We start from the raw sequence: 15426 nt of genomic DNA on the forward strand, positions 1-15426 counted from the left end.
AAAGGAAAGGAAAGGAAAGGAAAGGAAAGGAAAATATCAAGAAATCACATTTCCATCTTTGACTATCGAGGAAAGTAGAATGAAAATAAAAAAAATATATCAAATTTATAAACAAAATTTTAATTTCACATATCATTAATATTTAGTTTTTCTTAATTTTTAATCACATAAAAACAAACTTTCATTTTTAGTAGAATTTAATATAAAAAGAAAATATAATGAAAAATGAATTTCCTCCTTATTTTCCTTTCCATTTCTTTCCTCAAGTAAAATCTTTGAACCAAATGAACCCTTTATCTCTTTTTGAATTGCTATTAGTATGATCATGAGTTCGATCGGTCGAGTTCTATTCAATTAAAGAGGTCGGTTCAGTTATGAGGATGGTTAATTGAAAAAAATTTAGTTAATTCGATTAGTTGACCAAATTAGCCGAACCGACTGATTGCACAGCATTCATGACACTACAAACCACTTTCTTTTAAAAAGAGAGAGAGAGAAAAAAAAAAAAAAAAAACTCAACTAAACCAATACCAAATAAAAAAATCACTAACATTAATTTGGAATTTGGAAACTGCATAAGCAAAATTTTATTATTTCATCTTCCGGTTTTTATACAATATGATTTCCATTCATTTTATAATCCATTATCACATCTGATTTATTTGGAACTCAAGAATAAAATAGAATAAAATTTATTTTTACAATTTTACAAATTTACTATATAATTTTTATTTTATTCTGCAATCAATTAATTCCATTATAACGTGCGAACATTAGGTTATGCTCTATGAATACTAATTTGCATAATCCTTCTTACTCGAGCTGTATTTATAATAAACATGTGTCAACTTTTAAAATATATATTTCTAATAGCTATATCCAAAAGACTTGTCCAATAATAATAGTTCAATTTTTTTGAACATAAATTTCAAGACATGAATTTGAATTTGCATAAATACGAACTCTTAATTTTGTATTATATATATTTTATCTGACAAAATTCAAACCTCGAGCATATGATAGATTATTTAATTATAAGGGTAACAAAATGGGTCAAAACCTAACAACTCACCCGTTTAGATCAGGTTTGAATTTGAGAAGAAATAACTCATTTATAAATGGGTCAACCCAAATCCACCCCGTTTAATAAACATATTAGACAGGTTTGGATCGAGTACCTCTTGAGTCACCTGTTTACATTTGAAAAATTATAATTTTTATTTCTACTTTTCAAATTTTAGACAAAATAATATTTTATAATTACTAATTACACAGCTAGATTTGTTGAAAAATTGAAGAGAAAAAAAAACGATACACAATGTAGGTAATAAATTATATTTTTTATAAAAAAAAATTAAAGGGATGTACTCTTTTTTAAATTTAAATTTTTTGTTAAGATATTAATAAATAATATAAATGCGTGCTTTTTAAAAAAAAAATTAAGTCAGTTTCGGTGAAATGTTAAAGATGAATTTAGAATAAATAAATTATCTATAAATTATTTATTATTTAATAAACACGTCAATTTAAATCTGAATTCGTTTAAACCTCGCCCATTTATGGTCCGTCCAAGCCCGATTCATCAACCCATTTTACTTCAAAACAAAAAATTAAAGGGGCAATAATAATAATAATAATAATAATAATAATAATAAAAAAGTGGAAAGCAAGTGGGATATAATGGTCTAGCTCAAAAACTTTTTGAAGCTCCATTCATATAGGAGCTAAGTGCAGTCCCTTGGTGTGTTGGTGGTGGGGACCCAAGAGGAAGAGGGGAAGGGGAAGGGGCAGGGCTAGCCCCTTTCATCAATAAAGAACCATATCCTCCTCTGTGTATGGGGCACCCCAACCCCTTTTATCAACGAGAAAGAAATTAAAACACAGCTTGCATGTGAAGCATCATTATTGGCCTTTCTGGATTGGGCCACGTCACACTGTTCTAGTGGGCCTATTTAATTTTTTTTCCTTTTATTTTTTATTTTTAAAAAAATGACACTGCACCTCTGAATTTTTTAAAAGACTTGTTTTATCTCGGAAAGGTTAAAATTTAAATCTTATATTTTAATTTAGAAGAATTTGAATTCAGGACTTGAAATATGTGCTAGTGTATTAGAGAGAATAAGTTTCAAATTTCGAATTTGAATTTGAGTGTGCTTGAATGAAATTTAGTGCAATTTCATACTCTATTTTATTTCAATCCATACAAATTTGAATTGAGTTTCGAATTCTAAATTCCTAAACATTAGATTAGAGACTAACTTTTATACTTTTATAATTTTTTTTTATTATAAAAGCCCTCTTGCTAGTTAACGGTTGAATTTACGAGCTTGTTCTAATTAAAATGTCCTTCGTTACCTCCTTATTAACCACTTTCGATACTAATCGAAGAACGACATTTTGATCTAGAGAATGGTGGAGGTTGCGATAATAGAAATATGCATACTGATCGAAGAAAGAAAGATTAATTAAGACTGCCCACATTATCTCTGGTGCGAAATGTGTTTCTAGTCGTCCCACATCGGTTGGAAATGGGAAGAAAAATGTTTCCCAACACTATATATGAAGTTGGATCTACTCATCCTCTTTTGTGCTGGGCTTTGTAGTCAAAGCCGTGCCCCAGTTAGAATAATAAAGGAGGCTGTGGGCTGAGGCATGACTTGGCTTTAAGTAATGATTTTTTTGTTTTATTAGTTTAAAATTTGGTAAAATCGAATTAACCGAACCGAACTGTAAAATAAAAGGTTTGGTTTGGTTTTAAACCGACGGTATACGGTTCAGTTGCGGTTCAGTAGTTTTAAAAACCGAAAGGTTCGGTTTGGTTGACGGTTTTGGCAATAACCGAACCAAACCGAACTGTGTACACCCCTAATTAAGAGCATAAAGTTCGAGCTTTAGTGAATTCGTATTAGAAAAAGGAACGAGAGATTGAAAACATGAAGTTCGAGTTTGTATTGAAAAAAGAAAGAGATTGAAAACATGAAATTCAAGCTATGAATTCATGTTGAAAAAAGAAATAGAGATTAAAAACATGAATGAGCTCAAAATTTGCGTTAAAAGAAAAAAGAAAAAGAAAGGGAGATTGAAAACATGAAGTTTGAGCTTTCAATTTGTATTTTAAGGATAAAAAAAAGGAGACTGAAAATATGAAGTTCGAGCCTTGAGTCTCAAATTGTGTAAGCTTCAGCAACACAATTCTAAATTCGATTTCAAAATTCATGCTTTCAAATATAAAATAGTTATTATTATTATTATTATTATTGTTGTTGTTGTTGTTGTTGTTGCTGTTATTTTCTGTCCTATGCTCGTCTCCACCACTTTTAAAATATTAATCTAAAATCTTTAGTATAAAAATTTTAAACTTTGACCATTGGAATGTCTCTTAGATCTAACTTATGCTTTTACGCATATGTCTGGGTAAATTACTATTTTAAAAATAATTTAAATTTTTTTTTATGCACAAATGCATGATTTCAGCAAAATATATTCTTGATATGACTAGCTCAAATGTTGCTTACGTAAGTGAACCTCAACTTACCTAGTATTCAAGTTTAACGATTTATAAGCGTGACTCGACTCATCTAGTGATTTGGAAATTTTATGGATTTAAGGAATTGTGTGAATCCTAAATTTAGTAAATTATATAATTTATATTTAATTATTAATTAATTACATAATTGATTAAATCAAAATTCACTTTCTCCATAATCAAACCGAAAATTGAATAACCGAATTCACCAAGTTATAAAACTGAACCAAACCGAATTAAAAATTAACTAAATTGAATCGACCGAATTTGGTCGGCTAATTCGGTTAAAACTGAATTACACCTACTCCTACTTGAGTCTAATACAAAAATGGGCAACTAATAATGTTTACACATGATGACTTAGGGATTGTGTTGGAATTTGTGTATTCCCAAGAAGGGAGGAAGGGGGTGAATTGGAATTTTAAAACTTCTTAATAGGTTTATACATCAGTAATACACAACCTAGGGTTTATCTATGTAATCCCAAATGCGTAGATAAATATAATGTGCGGAAATTAAATCATACGTATCATTCACTGTCTATTGAAAATAACATACATGTGCAATAAATAGATTGCGGAAATTAGAGTAGACACATGATATGTTATCGGGATTCAGCCAATACTGCCTACGTCCCCGCCTCAGCTCGCAAAGCCTATGATTCCACTAATGCTCACTTAACGGATGAAGCGGTACCGGATATAACACCAAGTCAAATTATTAGGGCTGACCTCAACCTTTACAACCTAATCTTTACGGGTTAAATCAACACCCCCTCAGACTACGCCTGGAATACAACATATCAATATAAATTTTTGCGTATAAATAAAGATACTTCTAATACAAACAGATTTGTATCGATACGCACAAGCAATAACCAATGCACTTCAATATGATAGGAAATATAAGTCCAATGAAGTCTAAATGCTAACTCTCAGTTATATGCAACAATAACAATTTATATGTGAGAGTGGTGTGAATATATATTTGAGTTAAAATATGTATATCAATCACAAGCAATAACCTCAAAGATCTCAAGAGCACACACAAATATCTCTAGAACAAGTATCAAGTATAAAGTATGGGAGATATTTGAAACCAAACTTGTTTGAAAAGTATTTCACGAAAGCATAAAAAACAAGCTCTAGAATCTTGCAACACAAATGCAAGACTCACAAACCTTTGAGAGTTATTCCCTATGAAGACTTATGAATTAAATCACAAGGGAACACTCAAACTTACTCTCAATAAAATCAATTATCAATCAAATAATTTGAGAGTGTAAGCTAATATAAACAATTTTCAAAATATTCTTACCAAAGGATTTTAGCAAGAAGGATTTGTAAGAATAGAATATTTAGCTTGTATATGAGAAAATAAGGATTTGAAAATTCAGAGAATTTTTTGCTAATGATACTTGCTAATCTATGTTTAATCTTTCCAAATGAAGGAGTAAATATAGACATACTCAAAATTATAACCGTTGGGACATAGAGGGAATTATTAAAATTATTTAATAAGCTTTTAATCCAATTTACCCTTAATTAACCTTAGTTATTGTAGTTAAAAATATGGCAACCCGAGAGTTTCGGTCGCTCGGACCACAGGGTCGGTTGCTCGAACACTCCAATTGGAAAAGTTGAATTTTCAATTTCGGGTGCCCAAGAATAGGTTTGGGTGTCTAAACCAAGGTGATTTTCCAAATGCTCGAGGTTCGGTTGCTTGGTTTATAGTTCGGTCTGCCGAACTTCTCATTTTGGCCGCTCGGGGTATATTTGAACGTAAGGTTCGGGCGCCCGGGGAAGTTGAAAAAGTCAGTATTCGTAGTTTGGTCAACCATGAATAATGCGTTCATTTTGGGTTCGGTTGTCCGAAACAAGTCAACCTTTTTGACTTTTTACCTATTCGGTCGACTGAGACGTTTTCAATGCGCTAAGTTCGGTGCCCGAAACCCTTTCAAACTTAAAAAATTGTCCTGTTTTTTAGTATATTTTACCCCTGATCATATGAGTATAACTTTTAAGATATAAGAGATTTGTCATGTGGTGTGTAGGGACCTATGGTCAATTTACGGTCTAGGCATTTCAATTTAGCCTAAAAACCTGGCATTGGTCCGGTCGACTGAAGTCTTTTTTTATGGTCATTGAGCTTTTAGTCCTATCATGCATGTGATTAGATATTTTAGACCATATTAAATATTATAGACCCAAAAGAATAAATACAAATACAATAAAGAGAGAGGTTTTCAATCTTTTGTTAACACTTCAAATGTCATATATGAATATGCCGGGAGTGTATGCTCTTTAAGGTATTTCTGACATCCATTTTACTTTCATGTGTGTGTTATGAAAGATTAACCTGTTCAAGTACTTAGGTACACACATTAATAACATACGATTTGTCATTATCAAAACCAGGGGTCGAACTCAAAAATTCAACGGACTGGCTCAAGTGAACCTGAAAGACTACAACACTTTTTAAAATTAGGACGTCTTGCATTTGATTTTACATAAAAGATAATCTTTTATTTATTAGCAAGGGACTACAGATTGATTACATCCTCCTCTGTGATTTAGTGATGCTTGAGGGATCGAGAATTTGATGAATTTGTCCAAGTTAAAATCCCGAGATAGTACAAAAAGTATTTATACACACATAAATACAGTGGTACTATAGTACAAAACACACATAAACACAATACCACAAATGTGTACACGCATAACCATTACAATTATAAATCTTTAAATGTTGCCTAACGTGAGTTGGTTCTTAATACTCAAGTTTAACAATGTACAACGCTGACTCAACTTGCCTAAGATTTAGGTCTAATACAATACTTTATGACTATTAATACTCATAGTGTACAAACACAACACATATAATATATTTTTTCATATATTTATGTATTTTTATTAACCAAACATTAAGGGGTTAGTTTGGATTAAAAATTTTTTATTGTGTAAAGGAAAGGAAATGAAAATAAGAAGAAAATTCTTTTTTCTATTATATTTTCTCTCCATCCAAAATACTATTAAAAATAACAATTTATTTTAATATAATTAAAAAATTAAGGAAAATAAAATATTAATTATTTATAAATTCAAAATTTTGTCCATTAATTTGATATATTTTTGCTTTCTTTCTTCATTCCCTTGTTAACTAAACATGACAAAATAAAATTTTTAATATTTTTTTCATATATATATATATATATATATATATATATATTATAAAATTTTCTTAATATTTTTAGGTTGCATGCACCTATTCAAATTGTACATCTTGCAGTATAACAGTCTTGAGTTTTACTGCCTACTTTGGCCTATTGGTCTCATGAATTTATTTTAAGTTGGAACTTAAACCTTTTTTATAAGCTCAATATCTGTTAGTACATAGCGTGGATCATGAAACGTAGAAAATGTCCGCGGGTGAGATGTCTTTCTCTAAGCAAAGAAGAATGAAGGGAACATGCATCCGGGTGTGATATTAACAAATTCACTTAAAAGGAAAGGCTAAAAATGCGCCGGCGGGAGGCGGCAACAGTTGGTGGGCACACGTGATAGTACGCCAATACGACGCCGTGACAGAGACGCTCATGGAATAGGAAAAGACCAGATCGGAACCCACCACCTCACCAGGCCCCTCTCCACGTAACCAAACCCCACCATTAACGTCCGTAACCAGACATGTCAGCACATCTTTTTCTGTACGTTTTTTTTTTTTTTTCCAGTTAAAAGCTTAATATATTATGTTTTTCCATAAAAAAAATAGAAGAAATTTAATTATTAACACAGAAAAAAAATATAGATCAAACAAAGAATTAAAACTAAGACAAAACAAACAGAAAAATACGATAAAAATTAAAAACTAAACAAAAATTAAATAAAATAAAAGATTATTTGTAAATGTGTTACCTAATAAGTCTATTTAATGAAAGATACTTCTCTAGTATTCAATAGTTTTAAATTTATAAGGAGTATCCAATAGTTTTAACTTACGATCTTTAAAGGTGTCTCTTTTCTATCCTTTAGTTAATTAAGAGTCTCACCCACATTAGTCAGTGTCTCTTTGACTCTTTGTCTTCCTTAACAATTTATCTATTGTTATAAAACTTCAAAAAATAAATAGAGACAAAACATAAATTTTACTTGATTCGACTATACCTACTCCACGGGTGGATGAGATGAAAACTTCACTTTCATGTGTGTGTTATGAAAGATTAACCTATTGAAGTGCCCCGTCTTGTGCTCAAATGAGAAACCAAGTTCTGCAAATAATTCTTGCCACCGGCCTTTCTTGGGTGTCAACTTCGGCTATGTGAAGAAGTGACTAACACCTTTGTTATCCGTTTTCATCACAATCCTTGACCCAAGTAAGTAATGTCACAATACACAGAGACAATGTATCACCGTTAGAATCTCCTTGTCTTGAGTTGTATACTTCTGTTCTGCTTCACTAAGCTTACGACTCTCATACGCAACAGGTTGTTCCTTCTATAACTACACTCCTCCAAGGGTGTAGTCTACTGCATTTGTTTGTACCTCGAAGGGTTTCATGATGTTCAGAAGAGAAAGTACCACCCCTAACCCTTCTGCAGTAGTTCTATCAAAGGAGTAATTCTCCTCAAGTACCCCTTTACGAACTTCTTGTAATAGTTGGCAAGACCAAGAAAGAAACGCAGCTCCTTAACTGTCATTGGAATCTTCCATTCTTAAATCGCTCACCTTCTCTATATCCATCCTGATATGACCTTGCTCAACCGCATGACCAATGAATTTGATAATCCGCTGAGCGGAAAAACACTTCTCTTTCTTCATATACATACTATTCTCCTTCAATATAAAGACCCGAAAAATAATAGTAATTAAATAAATAGGAAAAATGAAAATTTAAAGGAGGTAAAGTAGGGTTCGTCGACGAATGCCCTGGCTTCATCGATGAACTCCCTTATACGATTCGTGGAGGAAGTTCAGTGTTTCGTCGACAAAGAGATACCGAGAGGGGGTGTTTTGAACCCAGTGGTTCATCGACGAGATTCTTACCTTTGTCGACGAACTACGTTCTTCATCTTGTCGACGAGTACACGTGGCTTGTCGACGAAGCCACGTGTCAAGTCAACTATATATATATATATATATATATATATATATGCAATCTGGGTTTCAGCGAGGAAATCAAATCCTCTTTCCTTTCTCTCTCTAGTAAAACATCTGCTCTAACTTCTCTCTACAAATCCGGCCCCGTTTCTCTCCGGTTTGACGATTAGAAGCTACCATGATGATCTTGGGAAAACATCTACTCTAACTTCTCTCTACAAATTCGGCCCCGTTTCTCTCCGGTTTGACGATCAGAAGCTACCACGATGATCTTGGGAAAACATCTGCTCTAACTTCTCTCTACAAATCCAGCCCCGTTTCTCTCCGGTTTGACGATCAAAAGCTACCATGATGATCTTAGGGAGATTCTCTACAAGTTAACCAGAGCATAATTTCGATTTTAGAAGTTTGGGTACCATTCCAAAATCAGGGTAAGTAGATTATTTAAGGGTTATTTGGCTTGTAAGTTTTTGTGAACGTAGATTTGGTTTTAGATGTTGTTATACTGGTGTTTGGGATCATTGAACTTAGGTGTTGTGAATTCAGGATTTTGGGGCTTATATTGCACATAGGTTAGAGGACGTAGTGGGTGTTCTCAAGAACCCAGGTAAATGATAAATAGTTTATAAATTTAAGAAATGTGAGTATGGAACTTGTTCTGAAAATTCAGTTGATTAACAGGGAAATATGCATGTGTATAATTTTAGGATTGTGAAATTATGAACGCCGTAGGCATAAGTTAGAAATTAGTAAACGAGCCTAGTTTGTCAGGTAAGAGAAATATGCTATGCTAGTAAATTCAGAAATTTTATCAGTAAATTATAGTATTTGTTTATTAAGATACAGGGTATAAATTATACAATTTTACATATTTCATAACATGAGTTTTATTAATTGTGTGGCATGAGTAGGTATTTGTTCAGTACAGAGTTTATATAGTTTTTCAAAATATCCTGATATACAATATTTTTGCACAGAAATATGTTTTACCAGATTTTATAGAATAATGAATTACAGTGTATATATAGATAGTTATTTTACAGACAGATATTTTACAATATTTACAGAATGCTATGATTTTCAAAATTTTAAAACCATAACACTCAGATATTACCATTTATTCAGTTCAGATATTATAGATTAGATATTTCAGTTTATTTCGTTCAGATATTAAAGACAAGATAATATAGTTATTTCAATAAGATATTATGGTTATTTTGGAATCATGATAAAACAGTAAGATAATTATATGTATTAGTATTATATAGTATCAGAGCCCGATGAATTATTTCAGTCAGTAGAGCACGGTACCATTACTATTTCAGATCATAGTGCAACCACATATCACAGATAGTATGTGAATTTCAGTCAACTGTGCCTTGGAGGGATTGCAAGCTCCCTAGTATTTTGGGTTGAGGTGGCCGGTTTGACAGTGAGGAGATATGTTACCGTGCTTGGAGGGATTGCAGGCTCCCCAGTATTCTGAGTTGAGGAGGCCGGTCTGATGATTGATAGAGTTTTAGTTGACTTATCCTAGTGGGCCAACTAGAGTTAAGTCCCGCCTACGGGCCGCACAACCCTGTCAAGAGGGGTTAAATCATAACATACAGTTTTTTAGGGTAGTTTTCACAAATATATATATAGATTTACAGGTTAGCAGCAGATACACTATAATACTATAAGTATGATTAAATAGAAAGCTCAGATATTACAAATCTATTTCAAGCCACATCGGTATGAGTTATATTGTGTATTATTTTACAGGCTATCTCAATTTCAGTTATTTATCAGTAAATTGTTTATGTAAGCTTTGGTGCCATACACTGGTAATAGAATATTTCTTCTTACTGAGAGTTGTCTCATCTCGGTAAATTAACATTTTTCAGGTGATCCAGTTAGACGAGCAGATCAAGCTCGAAGATAAGGAGGTCGGTTGCACTACCTTGTTTAAAGGGTAAGTGTTTTCAGGGAAAAGTATTTTTGGGTAGACTCTAGGAGTTTTGATAGATGAAATTGAAAAGATATGTATTTATGTGCTTATATTTTGGAGAAATACTGAATTCTGGTATTGTGTATATGGTTGTACAATATTATGTTTTCCGCTACATAGGTTTTTCTAGTAGTTGTTACAGGGGTATTAGAGTAAATGATTATCAGTCTATTTATATTTTATTTGAAAAAAAAATGGTATGAAATTTCGGGTCGTTACATTCAACCTTTCAAACACCTTCCGTAGATGTTTTTATGTTCCTCTAGAGTGAAACTATAGACAAAAATATCATCTAAGTACACCACAAAAAACTTGTCGAGGTACTCATGAAATAATTGGTTCATCAAGGTACATAATGTTGCAGATGCATTCGTCAACTCAAATGGCATCACCAAGAATTCATTTTCCCCACACTGCATCACACAAGTTGTCTTCGACTCATCCCTATCAGCAATTCTCACCTGATAGTGGCCCAACCTTAAGTCAAGTTTAGTGAAGTACTAGGCATGACTTAGATGATCAAACAGACCAACAATTAGAAAAATATGATACTTGTTGCGCATGGTCACTTTATTGAGCGCACGACAGTTTACAAACATCCACATACTCCCATCATGTTTCCTCTAAAATAACATCAATGCTCTGAATGATGCTTTGGAAGGGTGAATATATCCCGCTTCCAACAAATCATTAAGTTTTCTTTCTTAACTTTTCTAGCTCTGGAGACACTATCCAATATGGCCCTTTAGTAGGTGGTTTCACTCTTGTCAATAACTCGATCTCATGCTCCACACCTTGTCATAAAGGCAAGTTGTGAGGCAGCTTATCCAACATCACCTCCCTGTACTTATCCAACACAACTTTGATAATCATAGGCACCAACTCTTGGCCTACTTCTTCATTTACCAACACCGTGTTAGATATATATTTGGTCACCCCTTATATCCCTTTTTGAGTTGCATGGCTGAAAGGAACTTCTCATCATCTCCTTTCTTTGCAACGAATTACACCATGCTAGGGTAGTCTCTCATAAGACATAGGGAACCAGCAAAAGGTATCAGCACTGCCTTAGTCTCCCCCAGGAATTTCATTCCCAAAATGACTTGGAAGTCATCCATTGGAATCCCTGTAAAATTCGCATGACCTACCCACTGCCCAAGCTTCACAGTCACATGCTTGGCTACTCCTAAAGCAGGCTGGGCTATAGAATTCATTGCTTTCATTCGTCATGAATCCTTCTCCAAGGATAGGTTAAGTCTCCTTGCTTCTACATGTGAAAAAAAATTATGGGTAGCTTTGGTATATATCCACCATAGCACGTCCTCTTCCAATTGATCCTCAAGTCCAAAAACATCAATCCTTTCTCTCGTGTAACTTTCAATGCTTTCGTCTACTTTTCCAATGTGTTCACCAACCGCATTGCACCTATCCTCGGGGTATCCTTCTTTTCCTCATCACTTTCTAATGCCTGATATGCGGTGAAATCTTGTAAGGCATTGAGTGATGACTTATAAGGGCACTCGGTAACTCTGTGAGGGCCCTGACATAAGTAGCATGAAATTTACCCTTTCCAGTGGTTGTGTTGAACCCTCGAGATGATGAAGCTTCTTTTGAAGTTGATGTCTTATAATCAACTCCCTCACTTTTGGTTTTGCCTTTCTTTGAAAAAATTTCTGCTATTTCCACCTACGCCACCTTCTTTGGAAGAAACGACTTTATCACTAGTGTAGCTAGTCACCACAATTTGGCGTCACAAACCAAGTACATAATCACTGTATCCACTTCCAATTGTTTTGAGTCCATCCTCAAAACGTGAAAGTACTGCTCCATATATATTAAACAAGAAGTTCTTCAAATCCTTGACATCACAGGTAGCCCCATACGTCTTGGGTTCATGTACCTTGGTCTTGCTAAACCCCAAAGTGTTAGAGTTTCCTATAGTAAGAAACACCATATTCATCTTTGTAATCAGATAAGCTATTTGAGCTTGTGAGGTGTCCATGGCGTGGTGAAAGTCTTCTCACATTTCCACCATCGAAATTTGTTGATGCTTTTGTGATCCGTCCAATTCAACAACACGTTCCGTCAATCAGGTCATCTCTATGGCCACATTGTTGGCTATCATCGCAGCTTTTGCTTTTGGCTCAACAATTCTCTGGGCATTACTCGGCATGGTCATTTACCAAAGATATACCAATCCCACAACGAAGGCAACTAAATTCATGTAGCAACTAACCAAGCTTTGATACTAGGTGTCACAGGTCAAGTATTTCACACATTTTGTGAATGGAACGTGCGTCACTAGCTAAATCCCCCTTGTTCAACTAGCCAAACTAGCGTTTATCAGAATTCACCCACAAAACACTCTTTATTTTCATTCAAGTAGATATAAGCAGAAGCAATAAGAAAATTATGAAAGAAATGAAACTTAAGCAGTACACATTGAAATAACAAAATTCATTATCAACAAATCTGTTAACAATGTGTGTCTAACGAGGGAGGCAAGTAGGCTAAATATGTTGACAATAGTTAGTGAGTTTTACAAGTTGATGAACACTCATCCTGTAACAACCTACCTATTTTGCCATATTATATATATATATATATATATATATAATATCTTTATGTAATAATAATATTAATAATTCCAACATTCTTCTAAACTGTCATAATCATGATCAACTTGTACCCATGTGTACCAGGCATATACCCGTCATACAACTCTGATACCTAAGCTGCGGAAAACATAAAATCATGTACATGTCATAATACACCAAAAACCATACCAAAGATCTACTGAATCTGTCATAAATACATATACAGTCATCCACGGAAGACCAAAAGAATATTCCTAGGGTTTCAACCCAAAAATCCATCTGACCCTAGCTCGTCCACTTACCCTATTGATAGGGTAGCTTAGTCCACTCCTACTACTGCGAGGCTCTATTTGGCCTCCTACTTGGATTTCCTGAAATTGTTTGTAATGTTGTGGTGAGACACCTCTCAGTAAGGGAAATAAACTAACACCAGTGTGTGGCAACATGAGTATTTTCGTGCTAGACATAATATCAGTACATAAATCATATCTAGTAAAAACTGTCTGTATCGTACTTGAATAAAACATGATACATCATAATGTGAAATAGCGTACTAAATTTATGTACGTGAAAATCATCTTATATAACTGTACAATACATGAATATTACCCAGGATGGATAGCTAGCTGATATCATGTATTACCCCCACATGACTGGGTTGTGCGGCCCAAAGGCGAGACCTAGCAATGGTTGGCTAACCATGCTAAGTCAAACATGAGTCTATAAGTACGATGGGCCTGCCCCACCTGGCCCGGATTGCCAGGGGAGCGCCTGCACCACCATGAAGCCACATCGACTGCCATCTCCCATACTTCACATAAGATGTGTGGTAGCACTATCATGAACTTGAACTTGAACTTGTAGCTACGGTACCGTGCATCGTGAAAACTAAACTTAGTCATTAGGGTTCTGATAACATATAGTACGTTTCATATACTAGTACATAACAGTTTCATAATCATAATAATATTTCATATGTTAATATTTCATGAAATCTTGCATATCATATATAATAACGGCATCTGAGCCAACATGAATCACAACATCTGCGCCGGCATATCATAACATGAAAATCACGACATCTGCGCCTGTGTATCATAACATGAAAGTCACGGAATCTATGCCAGCATTTCATAATGTACTGAACATAAAATTCTTGTATTGTTAAACATAATATTCATAAAATCATAATTCCTGTACTATTTTCATGGTTTTCCTAAAAACTAAGAAAAACATGCTTTTTCTGGGAAAATCATAATATTCTGATATAATATAATTTCATGAAAATTATACTCATCCCAAATCGAATTTCTGCTCTGGTTATGTTGTAGAGAATCTCCCCAAGATTACCGTGGTAGCTTCTGATCGTCGAATCGAGAAGAATTGAAATAAAAAATCTGGAGAGAAGTGAGATAAATCGTGTAGAGAGAGAAACAAATTGATAAAATGAAATTATTTTGGCTGAAATTGGTTTTGGGGCTATATACATAGAGTGTTATCCACGTGGCCTCATCGACGAGACACGTCACCTTGTGAACGAGTTAATGAACGAAGTTCGTCGACGAACACCTTTTCCTCATCTATGAGTTTCAGACTGTGGAAACAGTCCTCTCAGTAATTTCTCATCGACGAGACACACGTTGTAACGACCTGCTAAATTTTTTTTTTAAAATATACATATATACTAAAGTTTACACTGCTCTGATACCTTCTAATATAAATCTAACTATCACCCTAAGCAGCGAGAAGCTGAATTCATATATCCACAACCATATATATATATATATATATATATATATATATATATATATATATATATAGTGGTGGGGATATATTTACAATACAATACTAGAGTGCTAGGTTATTCTCGAGATACACATATTGAACTAGGCTACACAACAGTACTCCCTTCCCCAAAAGACTCACCCTACTAACAGGCCTTCACTGTAACCCCCTCTATCTGCGAGCTTGATCTGCTCGCCTAGTTTGACCACCTGAAAAATGTCAATTTATTGGGATGAGACGACGCTCAATAAGACGAAATATGCTATTACTAGTGTGTGGCAAGTGAGCTACATGCTTGTAAAATTTGATTTAGGAAAATACCATAAATAACAGAACTGAATAAAACCTGTATACGTGCTGCAAAATAAATTATACCTAGGTTGCTTAACATAAACTGATTTTTGTGAATATTTTATTCATAATACTACTAAT

Source organism: Malania oleifera, chromosome 6, assembly GCF_029873635.1.
Source record: "Malania oleifera isolate guangnan ecotype guangnan chromosome 6, ASM2987363v1, whole genome shotgun sequence".
Taxonomy (NCBI): domain Eukaryota; kingdom Viridiplantae; phylum Streptophyta; class Magnoliopsida; order Santalales; family Ximeniaceae; genus Malania; species Malania oleifera.